Source organism: Poecilia formosa, unplaced genomic scaffold (genome assembly GCF_000485575.1).
Source record: "Poecilia formosa unplaced genomic scaffold, Poecilia_formosa-5.1.2 Scaffold379, whole genome shotgun sequence".
Taxonomy (NCBI): domain Eukaryota; kingdom Metazoa; phylum Chordata; class Actinopteri; order Cyprinodontiformes; family Poeciliidae; genus Poecilia; species Poecilia formosa.
Genome location: NW_006800318.1, coordinates 36,003 through 57,300, shown reverse-complemented (window position 1 = coordinate 57,300; position 21,298 = coordinate 36,003). Strand labels below are relative to the sequence as shown.

The window sequence follows — 21,298 nt, the reverse complement described above, 5'->3', positions numbered from 1 at the left end:
TTTTCTATTCTAAGTCACTTTTAGCAATTTCTAAATCTGGAGAACTGTGACAGACCGGCGACCTGTCCAGGGTGACCCCGCCTCTCGCCCAGAACGTTAGCTGGAGAGGCACCAGCAACCCTCCCAACCCCACTAAGGGACGAGGGTGTAAAGAAAATGGATGGATGGATAAATCTGGAGAAGTCTGAAATCTTTTATTTGTATATTGGGACTTTATTTTCGTCTTCAATAAAAGAAACTGGACACTGAATGGCTAAAAAGAAGCAGTGAAAGTTAATTAAATGTAGGATGTTCATTCAGAGCTGACAGACTGAGCTTAAAGTTTTACCTACTGGTATATTTCATTTTTAATGTACTCGCAGTACATCTCTTAGGGGATAAGGTGGTTTTTGTGCGTTCTTTGGGTTTTCATTGGAACAGACAGATACATATATCAGGTTTCCAAAAAGGGCAACAAACTGGGATAATACAAAATTCAAAGCCCAAATGGGAATTAAATGCTAGTGAGTTTCTGCATCTCTGATACTTAAATTCTCCTGAAATGTAGGTATAAAAAAAAACAAAGTATATTTTTAGTCAAAGAATAAAACAGCCTTTGGAGTAAATGGTCAAAGTACTTTTATAATGAAAACGTTGTTTATAAAGTCCTCCAAAAAAAAAAAAACTAGGCCTTGTTAAATTATAAAACAGATGAACTTTTTTTGTTTTTATTCTGGCCACACCCAGGTCTGAACCAGAAACACCAAGAAAACACTTAAATGTTCTGACATGAAGAAGGTTAAACATAAAAATCAGTGCCTTGTCGTGGCCTAAGAATTAGAAGAGCAGATGAGAAGCAAAGTGAATGACGAAGCCATTTATAAGACATTTCAGTGAAATGCAATGAGAGTCATTATCCACAGAGGGAGAACATACTGCAGTGGACTGCTGCCTGATTCATTGTTCAATATTCACACAATCACCTCTTCACTGAGCTTTCTGTGGATCATAGCCACGTGTCATTAAAGGAAAATCTGCCCAATCTCAAATATTTTCATAGAGCAGATCTGAAATATTTGAAAGAAAATTCAGCTTGGGAAATTGAGACACCTTGGTGCTTTGAGAATTTCCCTCTGGATTAATAAAGTATATTCATGTATGTTCATAATCATAAAGTATCCAGATATGCCATTTCTTTTCCTTGGCATTCTCCCTGCTGTTCTTCTTTCCAGAGTACAGTTGATTGGTTGTGCTCTCAAGAGTCGAAATAAATAAAGTAAATATTAGATTCTTGGGTAATGTAAAGAAGATTTTTGAATGAACTACTGAAATAGTTACTTAACATTTTAGCTAGTCAGACATTTGTTATCCCTGACCCCCTCCGTACTTGAAGTCGCTGGTGGTATCATGGTGTGGGGGTGTTTCCGGATTTGGATAGTAAATTGTGTAGCAATGAATTCTGCTCTATTAATTTGAAAATCCTAAAGGGAAACGTATGGCCATCACTTCGTTACCAAATACTCAAGCAAGCAACAGCTTTGGGGTGTGGCTTTTTTGATCCTCAATACGGCTCAAAAGAAGAAAATGGTTTTGGTGTGACATAGTCCAAGTTTCTCTTATCTTTGTCTGATTGAAATATTCTACAAAATCTACAAAGGGGCCAAAGGTTTTCATTGTCCCGTCTTTTATTTTATTTGTATTATTTCCTGAATACTCTTGGAGATGTTACTGGTAAGCAGAGAGCTTTTACTGCAACGTTTGCTTCCACGTGCATCTTCTTTATGTGGTACTGGTCAAAAGCAGCTCGTTTGGACTTATTAAAAATTTAAAGCAGCCTAGGGGATGAGGAAGAGACAAGGCTGGAGAGTGCAAATCAAGTGAGAAAAGGAAGCAGAGGTAAAAAATTTGGAGTATATTTATGCTGGTTTTAACACCTGTAGAGTTAGCAGATGTCATAAAAAAACAGACAAGGTAAAAATGGCAGTAAGGGGGACTGGATGCAAATCTTAGTCATTAAAAAAGAAAAAAATGAAATGAGTAAACAAAAACAGAAGAAAGGGGAGCAAATAAAAAAAAACCATTCTGCTGTTCAGGAGCTAAAAGAGACTTAATTTGCGTGTTTGAGCCTCAACGTTGCAGCACAGCAACAGAAAAAAACTCCCCACTAAATTTAGACAATTTCAAGAGCACACTATGTTGAATGAAAGAGTCTTAGTTCAAAGTAATGTCAACGAGTGGTAAAGGCTTTACATGGGTGCATAAGTGTCTTCAAGGTCAGTATTTCTGTATTTGTTCTGTGATTTCCTTTAGGCAGCTTCGTACGAAGCACTTCTAGTGCCATCAGTTGTTATCGTTAAGTTCCCACAAAATGGGTTGTTCACACAAGATAATCCTGTCCAATTTAAACTTATTTCCTAGTAATCTTAATGACTTGTTCTTAGGCTTACCTTTAATAAGCATTTAATTAGAAAACATGTAAAATAAGATTAATGGAAAAAAGACACTTACCTCAAAGTCATTCTGCCATTTCATACAACAGATTCTTATTACAAAAATTCATTGTGAAGCTTATCAGTAACCATACATTATTTTAATTTCCCCAAATTTAATATATCTTTATCTATTCATTTTTTTTTATTGTTTTATTTCCTTTTTAATATATTTCTCTGTGCCCTTTTAAGACCTAGACTATAAGGAATTTTTTTAAACATTTAAATTAATATTAATTTTGGCTCAAATATCCCTCGTCTGTAATAGATGAAATGAAACAGAATGATGACAGGCTACTCGCAGACTAATAGTAATGTAATATATATTCTTTTGAAACTTAACAGGTGAGAAAATGTAGTGAACGAGGAAGTCAGTCCTGTAGTAAAGCAATGTTTAATACCGTCTGGACAGAAACACGATGCGATTCTGATCAGATTAAGAAGAACCAACCAAAACAAAGACATCGGTCAAAAACGTCCCCAGAAAATGGACACTGGTCATTTTTAATTCACTGTCAGACTGAAGGTTGATTTAAATACAGTCTCAGAGGCAACACATTGTCGAGTCCATGTGCTTTATCTAGGCCATCATATAGGACTATTAAGCTGGGCTAATAAAGGAGTTTCTCTGGGCCCAGAAAATGAAGTCATCATCGCGATTAGAGGATGTCCTGAGGCTGGGATGTGAAGAGACGATACAATAAGGTGGTTAGAAAATGAAAAAAAGCAACTCAGACAAGAACCAGAGCTATGGACTGGGTGGAAAACGGTGTCTGAGCGGCACAGTAGAAAAAAGAAAGAAAAAAAAGAATGAAAGAACGAGAACAAACTGTCCCAGAGGAGCACTCATCCAGTATCTAATATAGTCGTATTCCCTCTGTATGTCTGTTAATTATGTCCTCTGTATCCATAACAGTAAAAAGCTTGGGCAAGTAAGAACACCTGGAATATGAACTGCTAAGCAGAACTACTCCTATCTGGGGTAATTACTCTTCCTGCTGTTGCTAAGATGGGCAGAGTTTCTTGCTGACTGCCTCAAGTGTGTCAAAGAATTTCACAAAACGAGCACAAACTCACAATCCATGAGAAAATCTAGATGCTTCCTGGTTACATTATTACACTTCATTATGGTTCTGGGAACATAAAAAATGGTCTGTTTTCTTTTTTAAAATACTGAGAGATTGGATAGAAAAAACTAACCTCAGCTTTCATGATAAATATCTTGAAAAGGTTTTTTTTCTCTCTTAGATCTAAATTCTACTTTAAATTAGAGAGCAGCTGTCTTCGCTCTTCACATATCGCCTCATAAAGTAGCCATTCCTCTGGAGTTTTTTCACATTTTATTTTGTTACAGTAACAAACGTCCTTTTACTTTATTGTTTCATTCCATTTTTTTTTATATTATAGTCCAAGACCTTCTAGAGCACAAGGATCTAGAAGTACAAAGAAACCTCCACTGTAGAGCATGGAGACTTAGGGTGCATTCACACTTAAACAAGCAATGGCTTGGATGAGCTGGATAAAAACGGACTGTTTAGCTTTCATCCAACTCTACTTCGTTTGCCGAGAAAGTCCATTTCGTTCACTTTGAAAGTTTGATTCCTTTGCTTAGAAAGTCCAGCTCGTTGGCCTAGAAAGTCCTCTTTGTTTGCAAGAAAGTTCACTTCATTTGGAGAGGTGAATATAACAAATTGTACTCTGATGCAGACCATAAAAGCTAACTCTGGTCTGCCTACAAACTTGGTTCGATTGAAGTGACTTCTGGTGCTGTTCAAATTTGTATGTGAACACGAAGCAAACCGGAGACACTTGAAAAACAGAAAGCAGACTATACTTCAATGCATTCTAGATAAATTTGACCAAAACAAGCGTCTGACTAACCTCACCTGTCCAGTGAAGCGTTTTAAGCTGGGATTTGAATCTAGGACCCAAACCTTTTTACTTTGATTTGTTTTAAATTCATAAAATAAGCTAAATCCATCAGCATATGTCTGACTAGCTTATTAGCCTTCCACTACACCCAGCATTGATTTACTTTTCTTAACACTCACAGTGATGCTTCTCTCTTTTTCTAGTTTTTATAAACATTTTTTTCAAGCTACCTACTGTTTTATTGATACTAATTGGATTTCATTCATCCCATCTTGTGTTTAACATACAATCTGTTTGGGTTATTAGCTTTTATCATGTTTATTCTGGCCTGCCTCACGCTCTACTCAAGCTTTATCACCTGACTACCTCTGCTCTCATCAGTCACGCATGATTTGCTTCCCCTCATACCTCCCTGTCTCTGTATGTAACTCTCTTCAAAGTGTCTTGCTGCCTACCCTCGTCTGACTTTCTTCTCTTTGCTTCTCGCTGTCAGTGAGAGCTGTGTATACAGCAATAGGCTGACGACAATCTCTGCGGAGCCCGACATAAAAGCGGAGCATAAGCATGAAAGAGCGAGGCGCGACAGAGGAAGAGTGGGAGTGTGCTCTAACAATACAGTGCTTTATTAAAATGTCAAACACAAAGGGCTACAGAAAAGAGGGATATTACTAGTACCAAAAGCACATTAGTCAGAAGTAGAGTTCTTGGAGTGGGAGGAAAATGTCAGCAGAGCTTAATTTATTCTAACCTCAAACATCTGAGGTGACTGCTGCACTTTGCTACCTTGTGTATAACAAAGCTGAATAAATAAAAGAAGTCCTGTAAACAAAATATAGAAAAAATAAATTCTACTATGTTTTGGGTTATTGTATTATTAGAATTTAGTAGTACATCTATAAAATGTTTCATATTCCATAAAAATGCAATATTTCTTGTAAGTCATCTAGGAAAGTTAAACGGACATTTTATAAAGATTTATTTTTTTAGAATTTTAATGATTGTAGCTTACAGGTGAAAACACACTAATGTACAGTAGGTGGCGATATGCATCTGTGTGTTGCTTGCGATCTGCCAATGTAGAAAAGAACAAAAAGCTCTTTTTAGCTCCTCCTGTTATACCAGCTGTATCTTCCTTGTGCTTTGTGCATTTTTGGTTGTTCTTATTTTAACGGAGCTTCTTTATTTTTCATCAACAAGTCCTATTAAAAGAAAATAGTTACACCACAGTTGCAACACCATAAACACACCTCCGGTTCCTTCAAAGTGAATAATTTTATTTCCCTGGTTATCTGTCAAAATCACTGACTCATCTTGTCCAAAAGAAATCCGTACTTTGCTCTAAATTGCTTCGTAAAGAAATCCGTACTTTGCTCTAAATTGCTTCGTAAAGAAATCCGTACTTTGCTCTAAATTGCTTCGTAAAGAAATCCGTACTTTGCTCTAAATTGCTTCGTAAAGAAATCCGTACTTTGCTCTAAATTGCTCCAACACAAGCCTCCACCTCAGAAAAGCGAACTGTAGCCATTTTACTGGGCTCTAGCTTTCCATGAAGGACTTCACCATAACGTTAGTCAGTGGGTCAAAACTTGTCATTGTTGATGACCATCATGTGATCCAATGGTTTTAAAATGGGTACCGGCAGTCAATTTTTTTTTAGTACTCTAAATGCATTTTTCTATTCAGTGTTTTACCAGAAAGGAGCAGAGGAAATTTCAGCACATTATGTCTAATAATTTTGAGATTTTGGAGGGCAGGTGCACCTTGCCACAAAACCCCCTCTGGATTAAAACAATTGGGTATTTGAAAGCCAATAACTCAAAAATGTAATCAATTTGACACTTATTTGTAATGAAATGTGTTAATATTTACAGTATAATACAAAGCAGGAAAATGCACTATATAAATAGATTACTTTTAAAATGAAGGTTCTATAAAAAATGTCATTTTAAAAAAATTAAAAGAAAAACAAAAGAAATTTCAATATTGACCCTAACAGCAAACATGGCATTTTTGGGATACCATATTAAAGAAAATAGGTTGGAACCAAGCCCCGAAAGCTGTTTTCACCAGCTAATTTCTTGTATGGATCTGGTATTGTTAAATAAAGATTTATTGGGCTGCAGAAATGCTTTTGAAGCATATTTGACAGGCAATAAAACATTTTAAAAATAGAGAAAAGTTATTTTGATCACTTCCTAAATTTGTATTTTTCATTCGATTTCATTTTCACGCTCCTGTATCAAATAAAGACATTTATTTATGGCTATCTTCAGTTTTCTTGATTCTGTTTGTATAAAATTGTTGGGGGGATTTTTTATGGAAAATTCCCTATTTCTGACCATCTGAAAAAGTGCCACAGAAAGTATAGTTTCATTAAAAAAAATACCCAGCATTTATTCTTTTGGGATACATACAGCCACTTCATCAGAAAAAGCAATCAGTTTTACAAAATAGATGAGTGGAACCACTGGATTCTGGAGCAAAACGCAAGTAAACATCTTTTGAAATTTACCTAACAATACCTACTTAACATATGCAAAATCTATAACAGTTTTTGACAGAAATGTCTCATAATTATGTTCTTCTTTTGTCGTCTTGAATGCTTGTTTCAAACATTTTCTACGCAGAGCATAAGACTTGCTTTCTTTTCCAGGATAAACGTTGTTGATGGATCGGTTTTGGTGTAGAGGAGAACAAATTGTAGGACAGTGCGAAATGTGCAACGCAAGGATGGTGGTTTTGGTCAACGCCCTTTTTCAGTAGAAAAGATACTTCACCCAAGTAAAACCCAGGAATGAAATTAATACATCCAGAATAGATCCGTGCAGTGGATCCGGACAGCCAGCAAGGTCCATGAAATGCCTCGGTTTCAAAAGCTAGCAGGGGCGAGAGCCGTTCATCTGTCGATTTTAATGGGACGTGACGCACATTGATTCTGCAGGTTTGGTACCAATATAATATTAAAAGTCGCAAACTAATCTTCAGCTCTCAATGTTAACCTTTTATTTTCAATTTGTGAACAAAATTGGAAATCAAATAAGCACCACGGAAAATGAATGAGTTACGTTCCACAGAAAAATGTGCAAATATTGAACCACCAATAGGAGGAGTTCCACTGTCGGTTCATGCTGTATGTCACTCCAGCACAAACAGCACCCACAATGTGATCACACTAGTGTTCAGCGGGATTTATGTCAGGACTGCAGACTCCATCATTTCTGTTCCTACATTCTGGAGGTTGTCTACAATAAACTCCACTCTATGGGACCAAGCATTGACCTGTTGGAAGATGAAGTTTGATCCGTAAGAATATGGATGTAGCATTGCCACTGGTGACATAATATTACCTCAATTACTGTCTGGATTAAGATTTCTTCCAATAATGACAAGCCTTGGCTTTAGTAGAGATTTTTGGAAAGTTGAGAAAACAAAAAGAAAAGAAAAATGACCAAACAGATTGCACACAGTGTATCTGGTTGAAAGTTGGACACTACTGATTTTCCCAAGAGGGCATTGATCCTAATTCACACCAAAGCTACCTTTAAATGGAAAAAGCTGGCATTACATACGAAAAGGCTCTGGCTTTAATCCTCCTGAAAACTTAAAGACTAATGATGTCTAAAAGCCGAGTCTGTTCCCAGAAACCAATCAATTATAATGCTTTAGTTCAATTCTGGAGGTTTGAAATACTAGCTCCATGAATGAGTAAAGGCAATATTCTCACATGTAGGTTCACTATGTGTAAATGATAGGTTAGGTTTCATGCAGGTTTCAGTATGGAGCACATCACCACTCGCTACAAAGTGAAATATTTAACAAAAACAAACTGCAAGAGGTGTGAAATTGAAAATGTCAAACCACGACTCAAGATGAGTTCAGTTTAATCTCTGTGGAAGGGGCAGAGGACTACTGGATCTCCAAAAGCAGCTCTATTTAAACTCCTGATAGAAATATATTCACAGTTCACACATGTGGGTTCATTTTACCTCAAAGGGAATTTGTTCTGAAGGCCAGAATTTTGCTTTGTTGTAGAATATAGAAAATGCTGAAATAGTTTCTTTATCACAGTGAAAGAGGGAGTGTAAGGTGATAAGGAGATGGAAAACTGGTGTGTTTTAGCCAAGAAAGTGTATCAGGGTAACATGGAGGGGAAAAAAATTGTGGAATATTTTTGTTGATAGGTTTTTTGTCACTATCCAGGGAAGATGAGGCAGCTAGTCTAATAAAAAATTAGTTAATGAGAAAAAGAAAGCAAACCTACAAAAAAGTTCAGTTTCTTTTTCTTTATAGCCCCCCCACCCACCACCTTTCCTTTTCATTGCCAGATCTGCACAGAAGCAGCATCCTGCCAGGCAATTTTGGCGCACAGTTCTAACAGGTGGCAGCCCTCTCCTTGGGCTGCCACCTTATCATGGTGGAGGGGTTTGAGTGTCCCAATGATCCTAGGAGCTATGCTGTCTGGGGCTTTATGCCCCTGGTAGGGTCACCCAAGGCAGACAGGTCCTAGGCGAGTCTGGTTCCTCACCTATGATGACTCACCTGTCAGGCCAATTATGAGTCATCATAATTGGCCTGAAGACCAATTATAATGAATAACAATGTTGAATTTAGTGTTCCCTCGCCTGGACGCGGGTCACCGGGGCCGCACTCTGAAGCCAGGCCGGGAGGTGGGGCATGATGGCGAGCGCCTGGTGGCCGGTCTTTTACCCATGGAGCCCGGCCGGGCTCAGCCCGAAGAGGAGATGTGGGTACCCCTTCCCATGGACTCACCACCTGTGGGAGGGGCCAAAGGGTTCGGGTGCAATGTGTGATGGGCGGCAGCAGAGGGAGGGGACCCTGGTGGTCTGGACGTGGAACGTCACCTCTCTGGTGGGGAAGGAGCCGGAGCCTGACACCTTGACGCATGGTTCTGGTTCTGGAACCTGTCTCTTTGAGAGGGGCTGGACGTACTTCCACTCTGGAGTTGCCCGCGGTGCAGAACAGCACCAACACTGTTTATAGTGGGGATGGTGTACTGCTGTTCTCAACTTGGGATGTTGTGGGCCGGTGGGCAGAATACTTCGAAGACCTCATCAATCAATCAATCAATCAATCAATCAATCAATCAATCAATCAATCAATCAATCAATCAATCAATCAATCAATCAATCAATCAATCAAATCCTATTTGTATAGCACATTTCAGCAGCAAGGCATTTCAAAGTGCTTTACATAATTAAAATAAAAACAGCATGTCACATTGAATAAACAATGAGAAAGAGAAATAAAAAGAAATTAAAGTAAAGATAGAGATTTAAAAAAATAAAAAATAAAAATAAAAAAAATAAATAAAAACATTATCCACATGAGGACTTGCCCTTATGGGATCTCCTCGAACATAAGAGGCTCTACAAGCCTTTCCTTCTGTAGGACTTTAGTCAAACCGCCATTTGACAAGGACTCAAACCTTTAAAACTTCTTTAGTCAATCCCACCAACATGCCTTCTGTTGAGGAAGCTGAACCCGAGGACTCTGGGTTGGGCTCTCCAATCTCTGGGGACGAAGTCGCCAGGTTAAAAAGCTCCTCGGTGGCAGGGCCCCGGGGGTGGATGAGATCCGCCCGGAGTTCCTTAAGGCTCTGGATGTTGCAGAGTTGTGTTGGCTCATGCACCAGCCCTTTAGCATTTTTTGGTGCTTCAGGTGGAGGAGGTGGAGCTAGGAAATAAACAGATATCCTTAGTATTTTATGAACCTGCCAATTTGATGCAACACATAAAATGTGGCTGCACTTTCACCCACAGTGAACTGTAACTGCACTGTCATTGTCACCTGTCATCACTGTCCTTCCTGTCCTCGCTGTCTCCATCATCCTCATTCTCTCCTAGCTGAATTGCAAGCCTCTCATTTTCTTCAACGCTAAACCCTAATTCATCCTCACTACCATTGGTTTTCTTTAGTAATAAACTATAAAACATTGTTGTATTCATTTTGTAAATGGAAGAAAAAAGGGTCAAATATAGTCATATGCAATATAGAAAGGACTCAAAATGCATTACCATAGCAGACTCTAGAAAATCAGTGAACATGATCAACATGCCAGGCTAGCAATACAATTGTAATCTTAATGGTACAGTGTTGCCATATTGCAACGTCAACATTTCACAGGTTAACATTATTAAATGATCAAATACAGCACAATAAACCACAGCAAAAGACCACATTGGGAGCCAATTCTGTCAGCTAAAAACAGGAAACTGAGGCTACAATTCACACAGACTCACAACAAACATGGACAATAGAAGGTTGGAAAAACCTTGGTGGGTCTGATGAGTCTCGATTTCTGCTGCGACATTTGGATGGTAGGGTCAGAATTTTTCATCAACAACATGAAAGCATCATGGATCCATCCTGCCTTGTATCAACGGTTCAGTGGTGTGGGGCATATTTTCCTGGCACACTTTGGCCCATTAGTACCAATTGAGCATCATGTTAACACCACAACCTTGTTGCTGACCATGTCCAACAATTTATGACCACACTGTACCCATCTTCTGATGGCGACTTCCAGCAGGACAGTTGTCGTGAAAACTGGCATAAAGTGGTGAGATCTCTCCAGGTACACGCAGAAAACGGAGTATAAAGGCCTGGGAAATAACAGTAATCTTGCATATTGATTTAATGATGATTAAAAGATGAATAAAAATACATACATATGTAATGGTTGGAATAATCTGTAATGTACATTTGAAAAATACATTCTGTATTCGTGATCTGAATAATAGTAACAATTTGATTGTTGTATGATGCCTATTGAAGTATGATGATTATTGATGATTCGAAACAGTAACAGTTTGAGTTACAGAATAAATAAATAATGAAGAATCATACTGAAAGTTATAAGTTGATGCAATGACAGGTTGTTTATGTAGAATCATGTTTTATAATGATTTAAAGAAAAAGTGATAACTGAAGAGTTGAGATCGTGAGAAGTGAAGGCAGTTTTTGTTCTTGGACTGTGTTGCAATTGATACACTGGGCTGGGCGGGGGAGCTGAGAAGGCCCAAAAAGGAAGTAAGTTACCAGATGGTCAGCAGAAAACGGGAAGTACCAAAGAGAGTTGCTGCAATGAGTCACGAAAGGGATGATGGTTGGGAAAGGTTGGGGCTTTCCACAGACTCATCAGAATGTTCCAGAAGTCACGTAAACCTCTCCCATACACAACCATGGGCTGAGAGGGTATAAAAACCAGCAGACGAGGGAAGAAACTGTTCTTTGTCCGCAGCGCTGAAGGAGAGCCAACAAAAGGATGCAGACCAGCAGAGGACCGCACCCTGGAACCAAGGGAAAGTTGAGACTTCACGCCGCTAAGAAGGAACAAGATCCATCTGCCCCCAGCCCTGGTTCCTGATTCGGCCAACACCTCTGCCTCAACCCAACAATCTCTACCCGACTGCAGCAGACTTGGAGAAAAGACAAAGGTCATGGATTGACGAAGATCTGTGCGTTTGAAGGACAACGGACAGTTCTGCTTTGCTTCTATTCTGAAAGGGGACTTTGCCACATCAAGGACAAAGACTCTGACCAAGGACATCTGAAGATTCCTGTTGCCGAGATCAATTGCCATCTGGGTGTGAGTTGAACTGCCCCCCAGGAGCCTCGCTTAGTTAAACTAGTGACACAGGATAGGGATAGAAATTAGACCAGGTTGTGATTGAGTTAAGTTGAAATCATTTTCTTATTACAATTTTATAATCTCTGAAAGTTAATCTGCTTGTCATTTATCCCTGCTAAAGCTTGCTTAATAAATTACATACTAAAAATTCTAATGAAACTTGTGGACACTGAGATTAATTGAGTCATTTGATCATTATAGTTTCCCCCTGATTATAGTAAAATTAGCGTACATGATTCTAGAGATGTGGTGGCTTCATACTTTCCTTTGGTGAGTGTGAAAATAATGACCCTGGGACTTGAGTCTAAGTCACTAAATCTAATCTAGCCGTAAACAAGTGCCGTTATTTTAAGGAAAAGAGCTACCATTAACAGGAGTGGTTGTTGGAGCTATGCAGCAGTGAGGGCTACTCTGCTGACTGGTTCTCAATTGAAAAGGGTCGTAACTTCTGGATTGTAGGTAGTTAGAGCTAGACGAGTCTTTTCCACCACCAGTTTAAATAGAATATCTCACAAAAACCGACTTTAGGGTAAGACCCTGGTTTCAGAGATTTTCCGGACCTGTTAGACAGAGAACTGGTCAGTAGTCAGTCCAATGAGTGGTGAGATAAGGGCGGGGCTGGCTATTGCGTAATAACAACACAGTGCACCATGTCAAAATGCACGAATCGTCCAAGACTGATTTTTTGAACACAACAATGAGTTCACTGAACTTGAATGGCCTCCACAGTCACCAGAGCTCAATCTAATAGAAAACATTTGTGTTGCAGTGGAACGGGAGATGTGCAGCTGACAAATCTGCAGCAACTGTATGATGTTATCATGTCAATATGCACCAGACTCTGAGGAATGTTTCCAAGACCTTATTGAATCCATGTCACGAAGGATTAAGGCAGTTCTGAAGGCAAAAGGGGGTCCAACCCGGTATTAGCAAGGTGTACTTAATAAAGTGGCCGGTGAGTGTAAATCAAATCTGTTTGTGTTGTAAACATTTACAATAAGTGTTGACTAAATAAACTGAATTGCTTTTGTAAAATTTATTTTAACATGTTTGAAGTACCTATTTGCATTTACGATTATTCTTATAGCAGAGTGGAAATGAGGCTCATAGAGTCTGTAATTTGTTTTATTGGTGAGGATCTGTCTAATTACTTCTCACACATCAAAGAATAGCTTCAAGTTGGACGCTGATTGACTGAGGGCAGTCCAGAGATCTTCAGTGTTTTCTGAGTGAAAGAAGGAAAACACATTCTTGTGGTCTTGCATGATAAAAGTGAAACCAAATCTACTAGACCTTGATAACTTGTTTTTGATGTTGTTGTTGTTTTCGGGGTTTTTTTCTCGTTTTTTTTTTTGCTATGAAGTAAAGACAGGTGTGCAGGGTATGAAATCTCTCCAAATCATTATCATTATCAAGAAAGATGAAGAGTAGGGGGGAAAACTTTAATAGAAAGTAAGTGGGAGAATGGAAATGGGTGAAAACATTGTGAAAGTTTAGAATTATTTTTGTGGTTTGGAACTTTTCTTCCCTTCTGATTTGCTGCCAGCAGAAAACACAGCAGCCAGAACCTTCAACTCCGCGATAAAAGAAACCTTACTGGAACCGGGAAGATATTTTCTTTTGGTCAGATGGCGGATTCTCACAGTAGGATCCCCAGGTGATCCAACTGAAAGGGACCAAGTTCTAGGTCTGCTGGTAAAATGCATCAGACTGCCTAACGCCAGGTAAAGTCTATTGAAAGTAATGATCTCGTCAGAATAAAGTGTAACAAAATGTAAAGAAAATAAAGCGTCAAACTGTCACCTTCTCTCTTGGTCTTTGTTTCTTATTTTATCTTCCCCCCTGCTTGCTGAGCCTCCCTTCTTATCTCCATCTTCATGCTGTCATGGAGAATCTGACATTCATAAAGCAAAGGCTCTGTATCGCTAAGATAACCAAAACCTATAAAATCCACTGCAGCTAAACCATGGCACTGCTCACTTTTGAATCAAAAGGTAAAAATGTTTTATCCAATTAGACTAAAACTATATCAAGTATGTACTTGATGCAGATCAAGTACATACTTGATCTAACATGGACAAGTATACAGATCAAGTATCACCAGCAGCTGAGTAATTTAAAGGAGCAGTATCATGTATTTTACAGATATATACAGCCATGTTATAGCATAATCAAGTAACTATGCTACCTTCAGTTGCTATGAAAATTCTGTATGTAATAAATAGGAATGAAAAGAAATGCAACTTCATAACACAATGCTTTGAAATTAGGCCTCTGTCTCTTTAAAAACTTGTGCTCTTTTTGAAACTCTTCCTTCAGGAAGTCATCACTTCATTACTCCTCTATTAACCCTTTAACAACTTTTTTTTTACCAGCATTGCACATTTTGCAAAATTGAGAAAGTTATTTAGAATGTTGATAAAACATGACTAATGTGGTGAGTTGGAGATTTAATGACTTAGAAGTGGCTTTGTAACCTTTTCCAGGCTGATAGATTTCATATCTGTACTTCAATTTCTTGAGATAAGGGAATGATGTGTTGGCCTCTAGCCTACTTTATGTTTTCAGACTGGTTCTATATAAATAATGAGGCCTAAGGCAATTAACGACTGAAAAATGGGTTAATTTAGCTGAGACAAATAAATCTGTAGAAGGTTAAATACTTTTTCACACCCCTGTAAAGCAGTCTGGTAATCGCTCCCTTTAGAGCCAGGTTATGGTTTGCTTGAATTTAACGTGAGAACAATTCGATGCTGGAACAAATACTTCACATGTACTTCTTCAAACGTTTATCAGTTAACCACTCAATTCATCTACCAGAAAACTTGCAGTTTTTTCCCTCTAAAAATCCTAAAAAATGTAGAAGCCTGTTTTATTAACTTGTTTTCTACCAAGCAACCAAGGCAGTGCTAAATGGACAACGCAGCTTTCTGTGCAGCTGAACCAAACCTAATATTGCATGAGTCTCATTAAATGAGTAGGTTTTGGATTGAAAGACAAAGAACAATAGAGTCGTAGAGCTGTGGCTGAGAGGGCTGGGGTTTTCCTGACCAACAACCTCAGATCCATTGTGCTGGTTCATGCTAGCTAGATGTGTGTGGCAACTGTGACAGGGATGACTGTTTTTCTACTTTATTTTTCCACCGGTAACCATGTTGAAACAAGACTGAATTATGAAAGTAGTAATAAATCTTGATTGGTTACTTTCAAGCCTAAAACCCAGTGTTGGATTTTGTCCAACAGAAACAGTCTTTGTTTACATATGTATGATTTAAAGGACACATCTACAGGTCATGGTCCGAGTTTGTTACATTCCAACCACAAACCTCAATGGATTTTAAGAAGAATTGATGTAATAGACCAGCAAAAAGTAGTATGCATAAAACCCCCAGAAATGCAATAATTCATCTGGCTTCATGACCTTAGAGTCAATCATTTATAAACCCAGTTTAACTCTGCAATTGCACCTAAATTGCAGGGAGTTATGTTTCTACCATTTTTAATTTAGAGATTAGAAATGTGTTCATGCTTATTTGTATACCATCTAAGCTTGATGAAGATTGTCATTGAACATCACTTTTCATATCTTGCCACAGATTCACGATGGATTTAGCTCTGGACTTAGACTAGGCCACTGTCGTGTAAGCATATTCTTTGACTGAAAACATGGTGTTGGAGCTCATTGACCTACTGGAAGCTAAACTGGTCTTGAGTCTTTTGTAGACTAGGTTTTACACCAAAGGTCCCTTTTATCGATCCACATTGTTGCTGACCTAAACTGTTCAATCGACCAATGAGCTTTGGATTATTGATGAAGAAACCTCTCCCTCCCCATGGTGAAAGGGTTAGGTTTAATTTGTTATTTTTGATTGGAGTATGAGAACACACTTAACCTACTAGTTTTCACACATTTTGATGTCTGTTGCCTTGTCGGGTTCTTGTCTAAGTCTGTCTAAGTTGTCGTACCAGTCAGTCCGTATCTTATGTTCCTCGTTAGCCAGTGCTACTAGTGTGAGGTTAACCTCCCGCTCAACTGTGCTGCCTCTGTTTTGGAACCATTGCTTTCTCATTAAAATCTACTTTGTTCATCTTTCAACCTGGACCTACGGCGTCTCTCTTACCGCATCTCAACCTGGAATCATGACAAGTTCAAGGTTGTCCTGCTGTTTAGTTTTTTTCCTTGCGAGTTCTTGGTGCCAACTAAAGACAGAGGAAACTGGTGTGAAAGAGACACAGAAAGGGAGACGTCAAACAAAGAAGTTGATGAGGGACGTGGAAAAAGGCATGAATAAAAAGGGCGGTAATGAGGAAGCCATTATTTGTTTTGAATTGAGGTCAGAAGGGTGAAACGAAAAATTGCCCCTTGAGCAGCAGGCGTCAAATGTTCATTTATTCATGTCACATAATGAAGAATAACAGGCATTCATTGAGAAAACACACTGGACTCAGAGTGCTGTGGTGTATTTGTTCCTTCTTTAGATTGTTGAACGTCACTGATGTTTTAGTTTTATATTTTACAATAAAGTAAACAATGAATTGATTCGACTGGTGGTCTTGTTTTATAATAATCAGTAAACCTTTGTCTCTGAAGTGCCTGTGCCTTGTGTATTTTCCACACACGCAACTACCTCTTAGTAGGTCTAATTTGCTTGCTTCTTATTATTTTAGAAACTCTCTGATGTGATTTTTTTTCAACTACTGGAGAGTTAACAACACAAAGATAGGAAACATGAGTGCAATGACAGTATTAGCATGAGAGGAAAGCAAAGAGATTATCAAGGCTATTATTTCCACTGGCGAGGTCACAGCGAATAAGATTCAATGGGAGAATGAAAAGTCGCCTTCAAAGGGCGGAGAAGACTTCGCTATTATTCTCCGTCTGGAAAGTGACACTCGACTCTTAGTGTTCCGCCTCAGGACGGCCTTGGGATGTTAGTAGCATGAATGTCAAAGTTGATTTCACACTCTGACTCTCTCATGTGATAGATGTGGCTGCTGTGAACGACACACACCAGCACACACACGCAGACATGTATGGACAGACTGTATTTACACTTGTCTAAGAGGTACCAAACACAAACCCTTCAAAGCTGTGTTTCCATTGATGGTAAAATTGCACAAATTGGAATTCTGACAATAAATGAGCTTAGTGGAAACAAGGCAATTTTGAGAAAATTCACTTTTTTTGATAAAAAGTTTTTGCGCTAGGATGACGTGGTTTGTTTGGTCATAGTGAAATTAGTGTATTTCACAAAACTGCAGTGGAAACACTTTTTTTGCATCACGCGAGTCACACAATCAACAACTAGACTACTGACAGAAATGACAAAGAAGATGACAGGAAGTTGTTGGAGGAAGATTGTGTGGGATGTGTTTTTATTGACTTATCGCATGAACAAACGTATTTATGTGTGAGTTTAATTGTGTTTCTTATTTAATGGAAGCACTGCAATTGCGAAATTGCGTTTTTCAATATTAGCACAATATTGATGTTTTGCCCACAATTTGCAATGGACATGCTGCACACAAAGATGATCACATAGTGGCCAGTCAGGATGAACAGATTGCTGTTTCTACGTTCTCAAATATTTCATGGGAAGAGATCTAAAAGTTTGCAGTAAATACATTTAACAATGCACAGATTCATTTTTGTCTCTTACATTCCAAATTGTGTTTTGGATGTCTGCAAGGTATTTGCCAAAAATACTTGAACCGTCAAATGCCACCCACTTTTCTGTGTTGCTGTAAAGCAAAATACAAAAGTAAGTTAGATTTTGTTAAAAGATTCAGTGAAGTTATGGGGAAAAGAAATACAACCTTTTCAAATCTGGGATTGGACATATTTGGACAGACTGACAATATCGTGAAATGATAGAAGTTCTTCAGAATTTTTATTTGTTCATTTTTGTGTTGCAGTTCATTTATATTTGTGTTGTATTGATATTAAAAAGCTTCCTAAGAGGAGTTAAAAGTGTGTTTTTGTAAAATATGATATATGTTCCATTGTGACCAAACCCATCCAGTTTCTTTGCTTAATCCAGAAATGCTTTCAAACCCTTGTTAAGATGCAGTTAAAGAAATATGAGCAAAACTGGTGTGTTTTTTTTTCAGAGTAGAGTTTCCTCTGGGACCCGGTCCAAACAAACTCCTCTCCTGATTGTACTGCCGTGACCCTTAACATTTATCAATAATAACTTAACGATGAAGAGTCTGAGATGGAGTGGTTGGGCTTATTCTAATTTCCCCAAAGATCCTACAGTCTCATTTCACTGTCCAAACTTTCCCACTTAGAAATATTCCTTCTCACTGCATATTAATATATTCTACAACCCATTCCAGGCTGATTGGGTAACAACAGTTGTTTTCCTAAGATCGGTGCTTTTGTGTCGAGACTTTATAACCCCCTGTAAAAACTCTTGAGCTTCCCATTTTATTAGTGTAAACACCATATATACCTAAAAATACTTTGATACGCACAGTTTAAGCTAACATCTACAATCTTCTTTATTTCCTTCCTTTTGAGGGCACAGTCAATCACCAGCAAGGAACAAAAATTGGATTGGCCTGGATTGGCTGCTTTGCAAACGCCAGTCAACAGTGTTCCAAGTAGCGGTGTAGCTTGGTGTTTCAGCTACGCTGAATTCTCTTTCACACATTTTATATATGAAAAATCTGTGAATAGACAAATTTGCCTGTTGTTACCACATTGTGTGGTATTCACCCAACCACTGGGTTTGGGATAAATGGTGTAGTCTCTCACTACCCCACTGTGAAACCTGAACACTGAATCAGTGTGAGATTCTTCTGGACTCTGTGATTTTATCTTCCTGTTTCCAGAGTGTTTCCTTTCACATGATCCTGTGGGTGAAACAATCCCCCAGAAAAAGGACATTACAACCTTCAACTATTACACCTTTGAGGATTCAAGTTAGTTAAGGTCCAAGTCTCGGAAAAGCACTTCCAGATTGTTCAATACTTCCTGTCTGTTTTGTCAGTCGCTCACATTCTTGTCTTTTTAACAGAGCCTGACCAGAAACGAAGTCACTGTCCGTCTGGCGCGTTATATTTTTTAATCAGTAAAATCTGTTTAGCCTTTCCTGGTCTCTGGTCTATGATTATTACTATTGTTATTATTACAAGAGCCATTGTAGATTTTAATTTTTTCATTTATTTTTATTCATTTATTTATTTCAAACACGATAGCAGTATAAATAACAAACATAAACAAGGAATGCAAAATACATATTTTTGTACCACAATAAGCTCAACATGCTTGAAAAGGAGCTGAAAAATATGAACTCATACCACATTTTCAGATGGATCCTCATTATTAAATTAGAAAAAGAAAAATAATAAATTAAAATCAAATAATTTTCCATTTTATCTGTTTTTGTTTGGGGGGGGTGCCATGAACTCACCAAACACACATATATGTGTGTTTGAGAAACTCCTTAGAAAAATTCAGAAATTTTTTCTAAGAAAATTTCTGAATTTTTCTAGCAAATTATCACCTTTTCTAGTCAAAAATGTTCAAGTTTTTCTAGAAATGTCTGAGTGTCTTAGCAGAAATGTACTCCTCCTTTTCCTTCTTTCATATCTACGATGGCCCAAATATGCTGTCGGAGTGACATGAGCTACAGTCGGTGCTCAAAACCTGAACTGAAACAACGGTACAATAACTGGGTGTGAATGTTTTACAGTTTTGTTGGGGAATTTTGACCCACTATCTTCGCAAAGACTTTATGGTCCCATAGTTGTTGCAAATGGTGGAGCAACCCAGTATTAACTCTAGGAACTTTTTAAAACATTAATTATGCAAAAAAGCATAAAAAGAAGAACCTAGTAAACCTGGAAATACCTTTTCATGGCACTGTAAAATGCTGTGAATAACACAGTTTTGCCTTTGGACACTGGAAGGGAAGAAAAAAAAATAACGGAATAAAAAATAATAATTCTGAAGCTACAAGATGTGGTAGTTCTTAATAAAAAGCCAATCAGATTGCAGCAGTGTTATTGAAACAATCCAGCCAAGACTTGGAGCCTCCTTCAATCTGTCTGATGGGGGCAATCAACTGATGAAACATGCAGAAAGACAGAGAGATGCAAGAAGGGCCACTTCCACTCTGATTTTCTCACATCGCCCTCATCTCTGTGGCCCTTCTCTACCTCCAGCTGTCCTTTCTCAAGGCTGCTCTCCTCCTTCTAATCATCTCCCTCTCTCTCTACTCACTCTCATGTGAGCTGAAGGTGGGGAGGCAAAAAAAGAAAAAAAAATGCAGAGTGGGAGCAGCTCAATAAAAAGGGACAGTCACATAGTGGACTACTCTATTACTGAAAACAAGCAGGATGGCATTGTGCTTATGAATGTCAGAGGTGACGGCTAGAGCGAAGAAATGGGAAGACAGGCAGAGGAGGATGGTGGCAGGGTGGGTGATAGTGGGAAACAGAACAGAGGAGATTGAGGTGGAAATCAACACACATGGTGGGAGGGGGGATAAACGTAGGGGGAAAGCCTGAGAATCACATTGAAACTTGGATAACAGTCTGCAAGCACTAAAGATGACCTCTGTTATTGGAGGTGGATTTGTATGAGACTGAGTGATTATATACATGAGGGGAGCGGTTACTGTTGTGAGAAAAAAATGAGAAAAACAGAAAGCCGAAGCTTTTCTGGACGGGACTTGTGTTCTTACTTAAATGTATTCTTGTTTGATCAATTATCTCAATAGTTTAAAGACTGTATTGACTTTCCTATCTATGAAGTAGTTTGGGTTACCGAGGGACAAGTGAACTCAACATAGAAAAAAACAAGAACGGAACAATGGAATGATGGGAAGGAGAAGGGAGAAGAACGCGGGAGACGACAAGGAGGAAGCTAATGGAGACCGCTGCTAATGCGGGCAGAGGTTGAGGTGGAGCAAGAACTGGACTGTCTTATGCACGTTCTGCACAAGTAAACTTGCACCCGGTGGGTAGGAAACCTGGAGAAGTGTTTTGTAGTGAAGAACTGCCAGGAGAACTGCGGCTGATCCGAGGCGGCTAGAGGAACGTGTCAACATGGCGATGCTAGCTTTAGCATGATTGAGGAGGAGTCCTGCAACTCGTGTGGCGGAGTTCTAACAGAAATTGGACTCGCAAAGCAACCTTGATGGAGAGGACGTCGGCTGAGCGAGCAGGTCTGAGTCAGTTTTATTGTTTAAACGGGGAGAAGAGGATTGTTGTAGCGACATCGCACCCGAGCTTCATCAGGCCTGCAACGAAAACTTTAACCGGTACCGGAATGTCTGTGTGTGTGTGTGTGTGTGTG

General features: G+C 38.7%; 1 long non-coding RNA gene across 1 annotated transcript in view; it reads right to left on the bottom strand.

The window, feature by feature from the left end:
* Positions 1-11,733: 11,733 nt before the first annotated feature.
* LOC107833403 (uncharacterized) overlaps positions 11,734-21,298 on the bottom strand; it is a 10,467-nt gene continuing 902 nt past the window's right edge. The window contains exons 2-3 of the long non-coding RNA XR_001659150.1: positions 19,012-19,016; positions 11,734-11,745 (exon numbers count right to left, since the gene is read on the bottom strand). This is a non-coding gene — a long non-coding RNA (uncharacterized LOC107833403). The remainder of the gene's footprint in view (positions 11,746-19,011; positions 19,017-21,298) is intronic.